Here is a 16,879-nt window from a genome sequence, read left to right as displayed (position 1 = left end):
TTTACTTCATGCACCTGCGATTCTGTGGTATTTGTGTAAGCCAGAGTTTTAAACTGGGTGCCGTCGCACTTGTTCTCTATGGCTACTCCTTGATCTACAGTGGCTTGGATTGGTACTCATTTGTATGGAGATTATACGCCAAAGCGTCTGCCAATGGAAACATGTAAATGTAGGAGCTAAAACAAAGAGTGGTAATGAAAAGTGTCTCCATCTTGCTTTAACAATATGACGCATTGTAACAATTTAGTGTGAAACTAGGACTCAGATTGCATAGAAAAGTGCCAAACACTAAGAAAAGTTTATTAGATTCAAATCTTAAATTTGGGGTCATACATGTGAAGGGAATAAAATACACTCAGGGAAATCACACAACAAACAGTCCATAAATCCAGAGTCAAAAACCAGGTAAGCAAACAGGAGCAAAAGGCTGGACAGCATCAACACAGTGTGGTGACACATCAGGCAACTGAATGGAGGAAACACTGCCCTTTAAATACACAAGGGCTGATTACTGACTACACACACGTGAGTGAAACAGGTGAAACACATGATGCAATCAGCAGGATGTAAAAGCAGTACCAAACACAATGAGATCACATTTCAAAATAAAACAGGAAGTGGACACAAACACATGAACAGAAACTTGACAGAATAGCGTGTACTGACTGTATGAATATGTCTTTTTTTATTCTAATGTTTTTGAACCTCGCAAGGGTCACGGGGGTCAGGAGCCAATCCCAGCTGTCATCGGGCAGACGGCGGGGTACAGACTATCGCAGGGCCGACACATATAGACAGACAACCATACACGCTCAAAGTCACACCTAAGGGCAATTTACAGTCACCAATCAGCCTGAGCTGCATGTTTTTGGACTGTGGGAGGAAGCCGGAGACCCCGGAGAGAACCCACGCAGACACGGGGAGAACATGCAAACTCCGCACAGAAGGGCACCCGCCAAATGACCGAACCCCACTCGTGCTGCTCCTTGGGAATAATATTTTAACTTAAATTCTTAAATTTATAATCTGTTAAAAAAAAAATAAAAAAATCATATACTAACAAGCCATGCTCTGATGCTCTGTGCCATACTCCATCAGCAAGTGTTCGTAATTGTGTTTTCATGTAGGGACTATTAATTTGTAAGTGTTTATTTTATTTATTTAACAGGTAATCTCATTGTCAAGAGAGACCTGTTTCGGACAACATATAAGATATATAACAACAATTAGTTACAGGCATATTCATCAATACAGTACATACAGCGTTTAAGTGAAAGAGCCAAGTGTAAGCAGATTAAAAATACTGAAAACAGGAACAAGTTTCCAAAGATGCTTTTCCCAGTGCGCTCATGATACATTTAAAATCCCCTACTGGGATCAAACTGGAATGCTTCAGATCCTGCTGTAGCAGGTTGAAGGGGCGGGGTAATAAAATGTCTTTTTTCAAGCTCTGTACATACTGAAGGAACATTGAGGGTAATAAAGGCCAAGGAGCGTATGACTGTTTGCGTGACATGTATGACGGTAAATATGTCGTCCAAGGATGGATTTGTAAATGAAGTTATGCAATGCAAAATATTTGTTGTGCTACAGTGTTTATTTTAAAACTTGTTTAAAACTCAAACTAGAAGAAGAATTATTTTATTGTCACATGTATATTGTATAGTGAAACTGTCCTTTGCATTTAACCCATTTTAATAATACAGTGCTCTGGAAGAAGTTAGCTATAGGAACCATCATTGTGTGTTGCTGGGCTTTTTTTAATGATATTGAGATCCTTACTAAATTAGCGGTCCTCTTCTGTATTTATGTACTGTACTTGAGACAATCTTTTCAAGTGCACTGTACACAGTGTTCACACTAATCAAACAAACACTTGGGAGAGTACACTTGGGGTCAAGTGTACTTGGATCTGGACCTGGGTCCCTGACATGAAACATAAATAACCTGACAGGTCATAAACGAGGAGATTCTAATGCATTCACTGACATCATGAACTTTCCTGCTTTTCCAGTTTCCTGAAGAATAAACAGGGAACAAAGCTGTTACCCTGCCAACAGAATAGCAATGAAATAAATGGTGTGTCGTCATTTTGCAAATAACAAGTGGAAGCATTGGACTGGGCTGTAACTTCAGAATCATGTGACCCTGTAGGCATTTTTGAGGAAAAGTGGGCAACCAGCATTTTTTGAAAGTTCAAGGTGTCCCAAACAAGAATCCACCGGTTGCCCTTCAAATAAGGCCCCAGATTTTCTATATTTCCTCCTCCAAGTTATCCCCCTTCCATGGTAATTTGGATGTTAGACACTTTTGCCTATCCTGGTTTAGGCTCATAGTTAGGGCACTTCCCAATGTTCAATAATGTTGTGTTTGGTGTCATTTTAAAGGGGACATTTGTAGCTTTCATTCAAACCCAATTATGAACCTTCCTGACACACTTGGAGGTCACTAGAGCTCCTCACACCACAAAGAACATATTTTTTTTCACGAATTCCGCCTAAGTTATTTTCTTTTTTTTAGCCCTGTGGTACCTAGGAATACCAGAGACACAAAAAACAGATACTGAAATACTGACTTGCCTATGGAGTTTCAGAAAATGTATAACATCACCATATTATTACAATCTGGGGGATTACTGTGAGCCTGGAACCCGACTAGGGAGTTACTGCAGACAAGAGGCCAACACGCATACTGACAGCTTTCGTTACTTTGTTGGTATCCATCTAAGGTAACTAACACTTGTTTTTTATTTGATGAATGTGTTTATGTAAATCAATGAAGTTATTTGAAATCAGTGAATTCCATAGATTAAAGATAGCTAGCTAGATTATCCATAGATTTAAGCTAGTTTCTATTTACGAGCTAGCTATTGTTAATTCTTGGAATTCAGATTTACCGCTTCCTGCAAAGTGGGAGAACTTCATTGCTCACCAAGACAACAAGGCAGACATGGCTCGCTTTCTCTCCCAACAGCTGATTCTGAGGGCACCAGCAAACAAAACCATAGTTGCTGCAGGTGGTTTCAGCAATGAAGAGAGGGTCGAAGCTACTGACCCAAACTTTGACACAGACAGCTTGGAAGCTAAACATGAAGAAGAAATGTTCTTCACTGCATTAGAAGCAGAGCAGAAACCATTGTTGTGTCTGCAAGAGACACCGATGTCTTGATTCTGCTGATCGCCTACTTCCACAGAATACCATGCCAACAAATCTGGATGAAAGCAGGGACAGCAAAGGACAGAAAGTACATCCCCATTCATGCAAAAAGCTGCAGATGGAAGAAGAGGTTCTTGAGCTACTTCCAGGTTTCCATGCACTCACTGGGAGTGACTCGACATCATACATTTCAGGACACACAAAGAAGACCTGCTGGAATGTGTTTAGACAGCACAGCCATCTACTCAAGGGGCTTGGTGAATGTCCTGAGCTTAGTGACTCCACCATCATGGATGCAGAAATGTTTTTCTGTAAATTATATGGTGCAAACAACACAAACAACATCAATGAAGTCCGTTTGGGCATGTTTGTCAAAAGGCATGACCATAGAGAGACTGCCACCCACCAGATATGCTCTGAAATTCCACATCCAGCGTGTCCACTTCCAGGCTTTGGTTTGGTCTCAGGCGCACTGGCAGTAGCCGGTGCTGCCACCCTCTGAAAATATGGGATGGAAGATGGAGAACAACGTGCTTGTTCCTGAACTCCTGTCGTTGCCTGCAGTTCCAGATGCCTGTGAGGAGCTAGTGACCTGTGGCTGCACAACTGGATGCAAGACAGCCCGATGTGGCTGTAAGCCAAACCATACACTGCATCTTGTCAGTGCCGAAAGTCAAGTAGCGTTTGCATGAATATGTAATGCACTGAAGGAAAAAAAATATGATCACAAAGAACCTGTAATGCTGTTTTGATTTAATCATTACTATTTATATTTGTAATTAGTTGCCATGTTCAGTGAATTTTACTGATTAAAAGGATGAAAAATGTCTACCTGGCCTTTGATTATCATTGCATTAGTATTAGTAATAATATCATTACATCTAAACAATTGGTGTGGGTTTTTTTGTTTACATAATGCTGGTGCAAAGAATGAATGGAGGTGAATGGGCCTGAGGCGGTTACTGCTATTTTAAGGCTCACAATAACCTCTCACAAAGAAATATCATACATTTCCTGAATCCTCAAAGTCTATTTAGTACTGAGATTGTTGGCTTTTGGGTCCTTGATATCCCTTGATCCCACAGGGATAAAAGAAACTATATAGTTTATGCAAAAATTGTGGGAAAATGTGTGTAATTTATGGTTTAAAGAGGTCATGTGACCTCTGTGTTTGTCAGAAAGATACAAATATGGGCTTAAATTAAAGGCTAGAAGGTCCCCTTTACAATGATACCAAACAATCATATATATAATATTAACAAATAGGAAATTGATAGCAATTTCTAACTTTGGGCGATTAATCAATAATTATGCTAATTAACCAATAATTATGACTAAACGGTAACTTTTACAGCTGGGCAACCGGCAGGAATGGATTCAGCACTAAAAAATCATATAGAAACAATGCTTAAAATGCTTTTCCTCAAAAATGCCTACCATGTTGTTTTCTAAGGGGCTTTTTCAATTTTCGGTCCTGACTATTGTCTTTAATACAAAAAACATCCATATTTACATTTATTGTTATGTGACAACTTCCAGTGGCCCTAATAATAATGCAAATGCAAATGAGGAAGTCATGTGATGTAGCATATAGAGTGACTATGTCCACGTAAGTGGGGAGTAGGGGTTGATAAATGGGTCAAACAAACACAGGACTTTGACTAAGGAGACCAATGTTCATGTCCAATGTAAAACCAAGTCAATGTTGAGTTATTTTAACTGACAAACAGAAGTTAACTATTATAACATACATAACTTATGACAGGCACTTAATGTAAGTTATCTTGAGTACATAACTTTAGTTATGTAAGAAACCAGCCCCTACTCCTTCCAAAGTCATACCTTTACATTTGCTGTTGTAGGGAATAAGATGCTGACACCAAAAGCCACCCTGCAAGGCGGTATGATACGCTGTCATATATGGCTGGATGGAACCTTTATGATACGCCGTCAGTTGGACTGACAGCTCCTAGCGTGGCAGTGTATACACAGACAGGTGGAGTCAGCTGTTAATGTGGCCGGATGGCACCTGTGGTGGCTGTATGATACGCTGCTGGATGGCGTGAGGTTGAAGCCGACCAGTAATGACATAATAGAAGGAGCACAGGAGTGCTTCCAGGGTGGGTGGATGAGATGGGTCCAACAAATCCCTGACTTTCACCGAGCAGACCGGCATTCGCTTCTCATATGAATGTCGAATGTAGAGCAAAACCATGTTTTTTCCTAAAACTAACCACATGCCTTTGTAACCTAATCCTAACTTTTAGAATGTTAACATGTGCTTAAAACGGCGACCACTTCACAGCATTAAATAGGAGTCACTGGCTGTAACTCCAGTTCTGAGTATGTGTGCGTGTTACTGGTACCATCCAGCAGTCATATATGTAATTCTGGCAGTCACTGGCTATTCTGACATCTTGGTAAAATATAATTGAGTTATGTTTGCTTGTTACTGAGGTGAGGCAGCAGAGGAGCTGCAACGGAATAGTATGTCAATCATATAGTGTAGTTTAGGATTATGTTTTGTGGGTTGGATTCTGACTAATTTGAAAAGTATGTTAGTTTCTTTAAATTCCAAATAGATTCTTTGAAAAAGTAAAACCCTTGACAATAGTCCTCCTCACTGTAAGCCATACTGAAGCAGAGCCATTAAATAAGATCCCACCGTGGTACTTATTTGGTGCATTAAACATATCAGTGTGTCACTCCTAAAATTATTTTAACAACAGCTGATCTGCCAGGAGAGACAAAGTGAGTCTCGCTTGAAATGACTCAATCCGTCACTTTTTCAAGGAGTGCACCGCAGAAAAAGAAAAAAAAAAAAAAGAGCAGCTGAGCACAAGCCCCGGTGAAAACTTCATTTTAGCTTTCTATGCTTCAGTTAGCGTCACGCTGGATTTCTGAGAGAGGCTGCAATTCAGCCAGAGTTATTCCCAGACACAAGCCGTCACAGTGAAACTCCATAACATACACCGCACAGACACATACACGGAAATATATCATTGTGACTTCCAGTCTATGGACTGTGAAAAGACATGAGGACAGGGTCTCAAGACAGGGTCAAGGGGAGGAGAGGTCAGTAACAGGACACAGATGAGCCATGGAGAGAGAGAGAGAGAGAGAGAGAGAGAGAGACAGAGGGGGCATGAAGAGGGAGAAAGATGGATGGGAGGTTGGGTCTTGTCCATTAATCATTCCAGGCCCATGTATGTGTTAGTATGTAGTTAACTGTGCTCAGACAAAAAGTTCAAATCTGTTTGTGTGTGTGTTTTTAAAAGTCTTGGACATGGGTCGCCTCTTATTGATCTACCAGTTTGTTTTTTTGTTATGTTTTGTTTTTTTTCTTTAAGTTTTTAAATCAACAATCTGCCTAATTACAGCTTCTTTGTTACATTTTTTATTTATTTATTTTTTTAATTGCAAGACAACAGACAAAAACAAGTTCACAAAATTTGAAGTGTCAAGGATGATAATTTGATGTTAGCGTATGTGGGGTGAGTGTGTGTGTGTGTGTGTGTGTGTGTGTGTAATGTGTGTGTGTGTGAGTAAGCAAGCATGTGCCTATATTCTAAACAAGTTGTTTTAGAGAGAAAGAATGTGGGAGGAAAAGGGGAAAAACATTAATTAATTAATTAAATTAATAAATAAATAACTAAATTACAGCAGAGCATGGCTTACTAGTGCATGGTGAGACTGTCTGTAATGGATATACAATTTGTCTGGTTGACAAACCTAAAGTGGATTAGACATCTAGACATCGTATAAACTCAAAGTCATCTCCAAAAATGCGTCTTTGCAAAGTCATTATCATAATGATGTCTTTCAGTTCATATTTTGGTAACATTTACAAGTTAGCAGGCTGAGCAGAAATATCAAATCATCACAACAAAATGTGCTTTTGTTTCTGATGAATCAATTTGGAAAGGACACATGCTGTTTACAGATTTGTTAACTGATGAATATTTGATGAAATTTACAACTTAGTGTCCCAGTTTACCCAAGTTACTCTGCCGAAACCACAAATGTTTGCTTTTTTCTCTCCAGCATTGAACACTATGTTGCAGCTAAGTGGGCTAAACTTTCATGAAGAAAAGTCTAAAGTTAAAAAAAAAGAACACATAATATGCATATGTGCGTGTATGTCCAACTTCTTTCCCTTCTGCATGTTCCTGGTAGAGAAACTGCGATGATACACCCAAAACATGCAGGTGGTGGCAAAGCGTGGTGTTGTCCATGTCGCTTTGTGAAGTGGTGTGTGACCTCACCTGGACAGAGTCGGCGCAGAGTCACTGGAATTTAACTAGCAACATCACACCCTCACACCATCCCTCAACTCCAGCTGCCAAAGCCCTTTGATCCTGCACCCCCTCAGTCCCAGAGACCACAGCACCATGTGTGGGTCTGAACTAGCGGAGAGCTTTGGCTCTACCTGCACCTGCGGCCTTCAGAGATCCCTCAGAGAGGTCATTACATGATCACGGCTGACAGAGCAGGGCCTGGCTCTACCTTTGAGCCGAGGCCTTTCATGATGTGAGGATGAGTGAGCTTTAGAGTTCGGTGTGAAAGCCAAAAAGTCCTGCACGCCACGCTGTCACATGGCCAGCTTCACCACTTTCTCTTGGCAGGGATCTGCAGCCTGATTCCGTGATTGCGGTATCTGCAGTGACACGTAATGCTAAGAGAAAATGACAGCGCAGTGCTTGTAAGTCGTGATGGATAAAAAGTATTTAGAGATGAACCCTTTTAAGCCTGGATCACCATCAGTTTTCTACGCCTTCCACAAGCTATTTGACCCTTTGAAACAAGAGCAACTTGGTTCAACTTTTATCTAAACCAACTTGGCAAGAAGTAAAATTAGTAAAATTAGTAAAACGTGACGAGATAGTTACCTAAAACTTTAGGAGAATTATTAGAAAATATCCAGAAATAGTGAAAAATATATAAACATAAAAAATACACATTATTGTGTTATTTTCAGCACTGTTTTGTATTTGTTTTTGTTTTTCTGTGTCTTTTTTTGCTAGTTTTTGGGCCATGTCAAGACAAAACAACCCCCCCCCGACAAAAAATAAAAATAAATTAAACAAAAAACAACATAAATCACCTAAAACATTTAAAAAATTATAATTCTGAAACACAAATTTTAATATGTAATTATGATATTAGATACATAGTTTTTCCCTAGATTTTTTTTCTGTTTCCCCAGACATTTTCCTCTATTAAAAATAATTTTATAAATCTACTTATTTCTTGGACCATATATGACTAAGTTGCTCATCCCTATTTGCCATGTTTTTAAAGGAAATCCCACCAATTTCCTCTGGGTTCAAAGATTTAAATGTTTGTAAAAGACGTCTGAAAGCAGCACAAGACTTCAAAGGGTTAAAAGTCAATCTGAACGAGCAGCTCTTTAAAAAGAAAATCCTCCATCCGTTGGTGATATTATGCCAGCTGGCACAAAATGTAGGTTTCTGACAATTTAACACAAACTCCGCTCATCTGTGACATCCACACATGCATATTCCCGTAAATCCAGAACACTGATGTGATAGTTTTGGCTGCGTCTGTGTTTTTTGTACCATTTAAAGTGACTCTAACATACAATATGTAATGTTAAGTTAACTTTTCCCCCCCGAGTCACAGATTCCAAACGATTCTTTCAGAGAAGTCATTAATACTGATTTGCAATGATGCTTTTCAGTTCCAATAATGAGAGCTTGATTTCTAGAATAAAGCCTGACAGTACACAGAGCTGACTGTCAGAGTGGATTCATTGTCTGCTTTATGGTGAATCACTGTGGCCTGGTGGCGCTGACACAGCTGTGAAGTGAGAAGTCTGCTGTGGTTGTTATCCCCTAAGTGCTTCTCTCCTTTTGTCTGCACGACTCGGCTCCCTTTGGATCACACGGGCACTGCAGACATATAAAGGTCAACCTCTTCTCTTAACTGTTCAAGGCTGAATACATTCGCCACCAGGACGGCGAACGTTGCTTCAAAAGAGCACCGGCACTGGGAGAATGTTGGTGGAGTGAGGAGAGACGTGACGTTTGGTGTTGTATGCGAACTGTGCATATTCATGTACTCTGAACTGTGTGTGTGTGTGGTTTGAGTGCATGTGGTTGTTAAGACTCTCCTCTGTGCAAGCCCTGAAGGTTGGCCCAGACTTCACTGTCATTTCTCATCCTAATGGTTCCTGCCACATCCTCCTGCCAACACACGGCTGGAGAACAACCAAGAGCCAGGAGGAGAAAGGAAAACTCCACCGACATTCAATCTGTCTCTCACTCTCTCTCTCTCAGAACAAAAGTCAGTCTACGGTTGCACAAAAGAAACAATAAATGCCTTTTTTTATTTTTATTTTTACATGCACATACAGTTATAAGGTGGTTAAATCAAAGGGACTTATTATTGTAGCCAAATCTGCAAAGTAAGCTTCACAGATTACCGTCTATAATATATTTTGCGGTTTGGTTCCAGTGAAGATGATGCAGTCACAATCCTACTCAAAAAACCCACAAACCTCACTGACAAATGAATCATACTGCTTCCTTATTTAAACCACAAATTGGTTCAATTACTTTCTATAGCTTCTGTCCACTTTTTTGTAGTAAAAATGGATCAAATGTGACCATTTGTAAATTGAAAGATGTCACTAATACTGGATACCTAGCAGAAATGTTTTGCATTTCCCTTTCATATATGGGCCTTTATATCTTTCTTATATCTTTCAAGTCACTGTTTTTGTTTCAGGATCTGCAACTTTCCTGTTTCAGCTTAAATTTGGCGTTTGTAACAACCTCTTTTACACCATTTTGGAGGCAGTGCACAACATGTTCTCATCCCAAAATGTCACATACTGCTGCTTTAAAGTGGACTTCTTCGTCTACATATTATGCTCTCTGCATCTGCTGTTGATGGTCTGGGATGCCGTTACCGGGATGTCAACACAAACACATGGTGGAATTACGCTGCATGTGGTTATGTTTAGGCAACAACTGCACATGCTGCCACGGATGGTTTATTTTAGGCGATGGAGGCACATGGAAAGTTGTAGAAAAACAATATCACATTCAGACAGGAAGTGAGCACTGGGCTCCTGCAAGGAAGTCTGGGGTTTGTTGGACCTATCCACTGTCCCTACTGCCCACCCTATATGCTCCTTTGTGCGCCTTAAATTACCTCATTATCGTCTGCATTTCAACCTGACGCCGTCCTGCAGCCTGTCATGTGAATGCAAAAGGTGGCTTTCGGCATCAGGAGCTAACTCTGAAAGCACTTCAACGGTGGCTGTATTTGACAACTTTGGCAAGAGAACAGGCTGTAATATTTTTTTTTTATTTTAAAGATGATTTTTTTTGGCATTTTAGCCTTTATTAGATAGGACAGATCAATAGCGTGAAAGAGGGAGAGAGTGGGGACGACATGCAGCACAGAGCCTTAAGCGGAAGTTGAACACGAGGCTGCTGCGGCAAGGACACTGCCTTTATTCATGGGACGCCTGCTTTATCCACTCAGCCACCGTTGCCCCATGCTGTGCAATAATTTTTTGACGTGTATTTTCTAGTTTTTAGTTTGAAAAGAAGATCAACTGGTGTATCTGTGTCTAGTGTAGCCAAACAAACAGTGGGCTGAAATGATTCATTGCATCACATTATTTTCATACAGAAGGCTAAAGGCAACAATGTTGTTTGATGTAGTAACACTAAACTCAAAATGTCCAGTCTCAAGTGCGTCAAAGGACTGTATAGAGAGGAATGTACAGAATGCAAACACACTGAATTGCTGAGAGGAAAGAAAAATCCCTATAATGAACATCTCAATACAACTTTAAGAGCTAGAGGAGTTGGGTTTTCTTAATAAACATTAATGATTCAGATTGAGATTAATCTGCAAATATAAAACTATAAACACACAGAAATTGATCCAGAATGCTAAACATGATGCAACTCTCCCAATTATCACTGCATCCTTTTTAGCCGCTCCATCTTTTACTCAGAGCAGATTAAATTACTGCAGTGGAACGGAGACATCCTCCTCACTCTCGCTCGTATTGTGGCAGTTGGGAATTCGGGGCTGCACTTTGTAAATTCGGTGGCACCGACTGTCAGCGAGAGATAACTTAATTTTTGGAAGTTTAAAGGATTTAATTAGCTGCACTCATGTACTGTGACACAAACTGCACACTTCTTGGACTTCAATCTTTTCTTGTTAGTTGCTGCAGAGTGCGGGCACGGCAAAAAAAAGCTTCCTCAGCACGCAGCATCATTGTTGCTGCATCCATCTTTCTGTGGACGGACGGAGCATTCATTTGCTGCTGTAAGGGAGACTGTTTTGTATTTTGCTCTTAAGCCTTCATGCGTCACTTTCTGCACGAAGAGAAATTTCCTTTCAACGATGATGCCTGACTTCTGAAATGAGTTTTGGCAAAGACGATGAATCTGTGACATCTCAGTCAGGAGTTATGAGATACCCTTTTCTGCAGCGCCACCAATTCATTTGTGGTTTCGGCTGTTAATATGGGACTGTTCGTACATATAAATCTTGCCTTGTGCAGCTTAGCTTTTTCAACTCCTGCAATCATTTTTAGTTCCTAAGAGCACTAGCGAAAGACCTGAAATGTCAAATGCAAATGCTGCTGCTGGTGTCATACTGCTGCTGGTGTTTTTTATCCTCCCTTTAATCTGTCAATCAGTAGGTTTTTTAGAGCCCCTCCCAACCCCCCACATCACTCTCCATACCTGCCTCTCCCTGGGGGACACAACACTCCAGTGTCACTCACATCCAACACCTTCACTCAGTTCTTTGTGTCTCCACCACTCTGCCTCTCCAAATCACCTGTGGCACAAAGACCACTTTGTGTGTCTCACAATAAGGTGTTTAAATTTTGAGTGGCTGCCTGAGTCTCTGCTTAAAAACAGATTAAATCCAAAATATTTAAACTTCACCAAGGATAACTCACCATGCAACTGCTGTAGAGCTATATCCAAGCTTCAGCCGTATGATAGGCCGCTGGACAGTGACAGTTTGAAACACTGCTTGTAACAACGTCACATAAGGAGCTAGCAGCTCCCTATAGGGTGTGTTGGAGGGGTGGTGGATCTGTCCAACTAACCCCAGACTTTCACCCAATAGTCTGCCCTTCCCTTTATGCATGTAGAGCTAAAATCATGATGTTTTTTCCGAAACCTAACCACATGCTTTAGTTGCCTAATCCTAACGATACGTGCTTTAGTTGATCTCAGCATTAGTCGCCATGTGCTTTGGTTGCCCAAAGCTGTCTTTGTGCTTTTGTTGACATCCCTACTTTGGTTATAGCAACCCGGAACATCAACAGCAGATGCAGGAGGATACTTAGAGCATAATATGTAGATGTAAATGTCCACTGACAAAGTGGCGATGTATCACAATTTGGGATGAAAATGTCATGATATATCTAACACATGAATAGATCAGCAAACTGGAGTACATCACTTGACATTACTTCATGATTATTTTCAAAATCCTTAGCCCTTAACCCTGTACAAACCACAAATGTGTTACATGTGCATATGAATTCATATTATATCAATGTTTTTAAATAAACATGGTGTATGAGCTGACTTTATCACCAGGGGGAGGTGAGGGGATGATGGATGGTGTGTCACCTAAAGGCAAGATGGTGCAGACCACTGTGATTTAACGAGCGATTGCTGTGTTTCCAGCGGCCTTTTAGGCACTGAACATGGTACCATAAAAAATAATAAACATAATGTCTGGTAGCTGGCACAAATTGGAGAAATAGATGTAACAGAGAAAAAAATGAAAAAACATAAACAAAAAAGCTACCGGAAATGAACTTGCCATGATGTTACGTTAAGTGAAAGGTTATTACTTAATCAACTATTTTTTATTACACACCTAAAAAAAATGCCATGGCTTTTCAAAAAAGTATTTTAAAATTCCATGACTTTCTAAGGCCTGGAAAACAAGATTGTGAAATTCTGTGACTTTTCCAGGTTTTCCATAACCGTGGGATCCCTGCATATATTGTACAAATGTGATGTATCTGTGATGTTTATGTAAATGAATAAGGCCAGCTTCCTTTCTGCCAATGTGATAGAACAAAGTTCAGGCTGATTTTCAGTCTAGTTTCACTTTTATGTTTGTCATCTTCTCTCCTTCACAGTCTCTTTTCAAGGCTAGGCTGTTATTTGTGTTTTGGGAAGATCAGAAACAAAGACATCAATGGGCAATATTTTTTTTGACAAATAATGTTAGAATTGCATCCAGCATCATTTGCCGAAACAGTTGGCTTGGTGACATCGTCTGACTTCATCTTGTCCAATCGCACTGCATTTAAGTGATGTTACTGTGTTGATCTCAACGATTTCTTTGGTAACTCAGTGTTAATTATGACAATCAAACCCATTTGGTCAAATTTAATAATGAATTATATACCCTATTGGAAGAAACTGCTTAAAAAGGCGTGTAAATGTTATCATCTTTCACATACGGCATTTTTAGGAAATGATATTTTATGAAATATTTAGAGAATCTCTCAGTCATATAGCGTTCAGCAGAGTTACTCAATTTGTTCTGCTTAGGGGCCAGACATTTCTAAGATTTTAGCATGTTTCGAGGATTAAAGGATGTTTCAAGGATTTTAACAAGTTCCTGGGATTTTAGGGTATTTCTAGGATTTTTAGATGTTTCTAGGATTTAAGCTTGTTTCAAGGATTTTGAGTTGAAAGACAAGCCCTATTTTGCACTCTGGCAACGTATGTATACTAAAAGAACAATAAAACATTCTTAGCGTATATAATTCTATTTTTATTGTGAATTAGAAAATGGTTGGAAGGCCATCTTGCACCCTTTTGGGCCCAGATTTGGCTTGTGGGCCGTAAATTGAGTATCACTGGTGTACAGTTAGGTTGACACATGCTCCATGTCCGTTTGACATGTGATCATCTCTCCAGTGTGCACATTTAATTTCCACGATCCAGTAAGTCCAGGATTTATGCTCTCCACTCTCCTTAAGAAATATAATTTCTCATTTTAAGTGAAACACTCAACCAGTGGTGTCTTCCTATACTTTGAGGGCATAAATGTATCCTCCCTAATGCTCTATAAAAAGAGCCTGCCGTAGCCCATGTAGAGTGTAACCTAATGATCAAGTTACTCTGGTTGCCTGCTGGCTCTGTAATGGTCCGGAACATTTTATTTCTTCACGTAAGTCATTCGGACGTGCAGCATATATCAAATGTAAGCTGTGCGAATACATAGCTACATTATTGTACAATGGTTATGTTATTCTGCAGGGGATGGATAAAAGGATATGATGCAAGAGAGAAGGAAAAACAAGCCGACTGTATCTTCATGTCGTTTTTGCATTCATTATAATCCCTAAACATCCATCTTGGAGAGCTCACTTGGCTTTATGACAGCTTGAATGTATGTGTGCGGACATATGCATGTACTCTCAGCATGTATGTAGAATATGTATGTGTGTGTATGGATCCATGTGCTGCATATCCAAGTACTTAAAGTCGACAGTTTCTAGACGGGCACATCTACCATCACCCCCCAGAAGATGACATCGGCCTCTCACACAGACTGTCGACTCTCCTCTGATAGTTAATGCCTCATTGAAAGCCATTTGCTACACTGTCCTTAATTGTGGCTAATAATCCAATCACATTCTCGGTATCAGTGTGCCAAGCACCATTAAGATAAAATGGGGACATCAGGGAAGGAAGGAAGGCAGACTAATGACATTCACAAGGATGTGAGCGTTTGGTGCTAGCTGGAGGTCCAGAGTATGACTTTTGAGCTGATATCATTGAGATTTAATGACTATCAAATAGGCATTAACACTTATTACTTACATGAAGAGGAAAACTTTCATTCTATGTCTTAAAAATTAATTGTATTATCTCTTATAGATCACCCTGTTCAGACAACTGACACTTGGACATGAAAGGGGACCTGTTATGCTTTTCAATATTTTATGTCTTATATATAGTGTAACAATAAGCGATGGTGGACAGTTTTCAAACAGAGCTTTTTCAGATTGAGCATAAATAGCATGCTCCAGAAATAAAATCTACCTCAATTAGTATATTAGCCCTTCTGGCTCTTCATCTTCAAGTCAACTTTTGAATGGATTTTGGCTACACGCCTGAACTACGGTCTGTGGTTTACACTTTTCTGTTTTGTTGTATCACATAAATTCAACTAACACAAGAAACTTGTGCCCCAGAAAATGATAAGCACTCAATGAGAATCCTAGGGTCACTGATCAGAAATTATGACTTAAATATGAATGCCAGAGAGCAGTAATAGAAAAAGAAAAAGCTAAACTACTACAAAGCTCTCACAAATGCAAGCTAAACTAATACAAAGCTATCACAGTTACAAGACTAAGCTACACTAAAACATGGCCATCACAGATACAAGGCTAAGGCTGAGGCTAAGCTATGCTAGCCATGCTAGCTAGGCTAATAATCACATGGCTATCACAGCCTACAGACAGATACCACAGGCTACCACAGATGCAAAGCTAAGCTAAGCTAACACATGGCTATCCCCCAGGAGGCTAAACTGAGCTAACTAAGCTAGCTAGGCTGGCTATCAAATGGCTATCTCAGCCCAAACAGCAATACCACCTTCAACAGACCCAGGCTGTATTTATGCAGACTCCAGGTAGCGACTGTGCTGATGCTACCTTCTCTAGCACATGCATCACTATTGCCAATATACTACATCTCACATACAAGACTCAAGCTAAGGGAAAGCTAGGGGTGAATTGGATCAACAAACACACTTGCTTGAATGGCAGCATGGTCTCACACAAAGGGACTCAAACAGGCCACTCCCACTCCTAAATACCCTCACACTTCCTGTATTTTCTCCTGAGACGACTGATTGGTGGATCTCTCCACCTGATCTCAAGGAGTTGTCCGTTCAGTGGGTCCCCCTGCTGGTCCCCAACTACCAATGTTCCTCCTAATCTAAATCCACTGACTGGATTTAACTGCCTCATCTGATATTTCCCTCCCTGTCTTCCTCAAACTCTGTCCCCTTACTCCCAGTTCCCCCAGGAGAGAGATAGCTGATCCAGCTACAAATCCCCTTCATCCCACTTCAACTGGGCGAACCCTAGCTTTCCATCCTTTCTGCTCAGCTTCTGCCTGTAAATCTGTGTACCTCAGTTTCTTCCTTTCATAGGCTTCTTCCACTGAAGCTTCCCAAGGGACTGTAAGCTCAATGAAATAAATGATCTGTTGACTCACCGACCACAGCACTATGTCAGGCCTCAAATTTGTACAAACTATTTCTTGGGGAATAGCAAGCTTTCCTCCTAAATCTACCTGCATTTCCCAATCACAAGCTCCCTCCAGGCGACAACACCCCTGCCTCCTCCCTAACTTACTGCCTCTATGTTTCTCCCCATCACGTACAAACTAGATATCTAGAATCTCTTTTTTAAAACCTCCTGAATTCACATGTCTTCTTCTCCCCTCAATACCTGCAGCTAAGCTTCTCAGCACCAGATTATGTCGCCACATATAACCGGCCCTGTGATAAACTAATTTTGCAGCTTGACAAAATATGTCTTAAAGTTGCAGTACCTGAACACAATGGGCAAAATTTGTCGCCATTTACCCAGAGCTTCAAGTTCTGTGGGTTTGGCAACACATCATATGTAGCCCCTATCAGAAATCTAATGCGGCTCTCCTCCATA

The sequence above is a fragment of the Plectropomus leopardus genome, chromosome 10 (genome assembly GCF_026936395.1).
Source record: "Plectropomus leopardus strain MGB_pleo_1.0 chromosome 10, ASM2693639v1, whole genome shotgun sequence".
NCBI lineage: Eukaryota > Metazoa > Chordata > Actinopteri > Perciformes > Serranidae > Plectropomus > Plectropomus leopardus.
Note: the sequence above shows the minus strand (reverse complement) of the source record.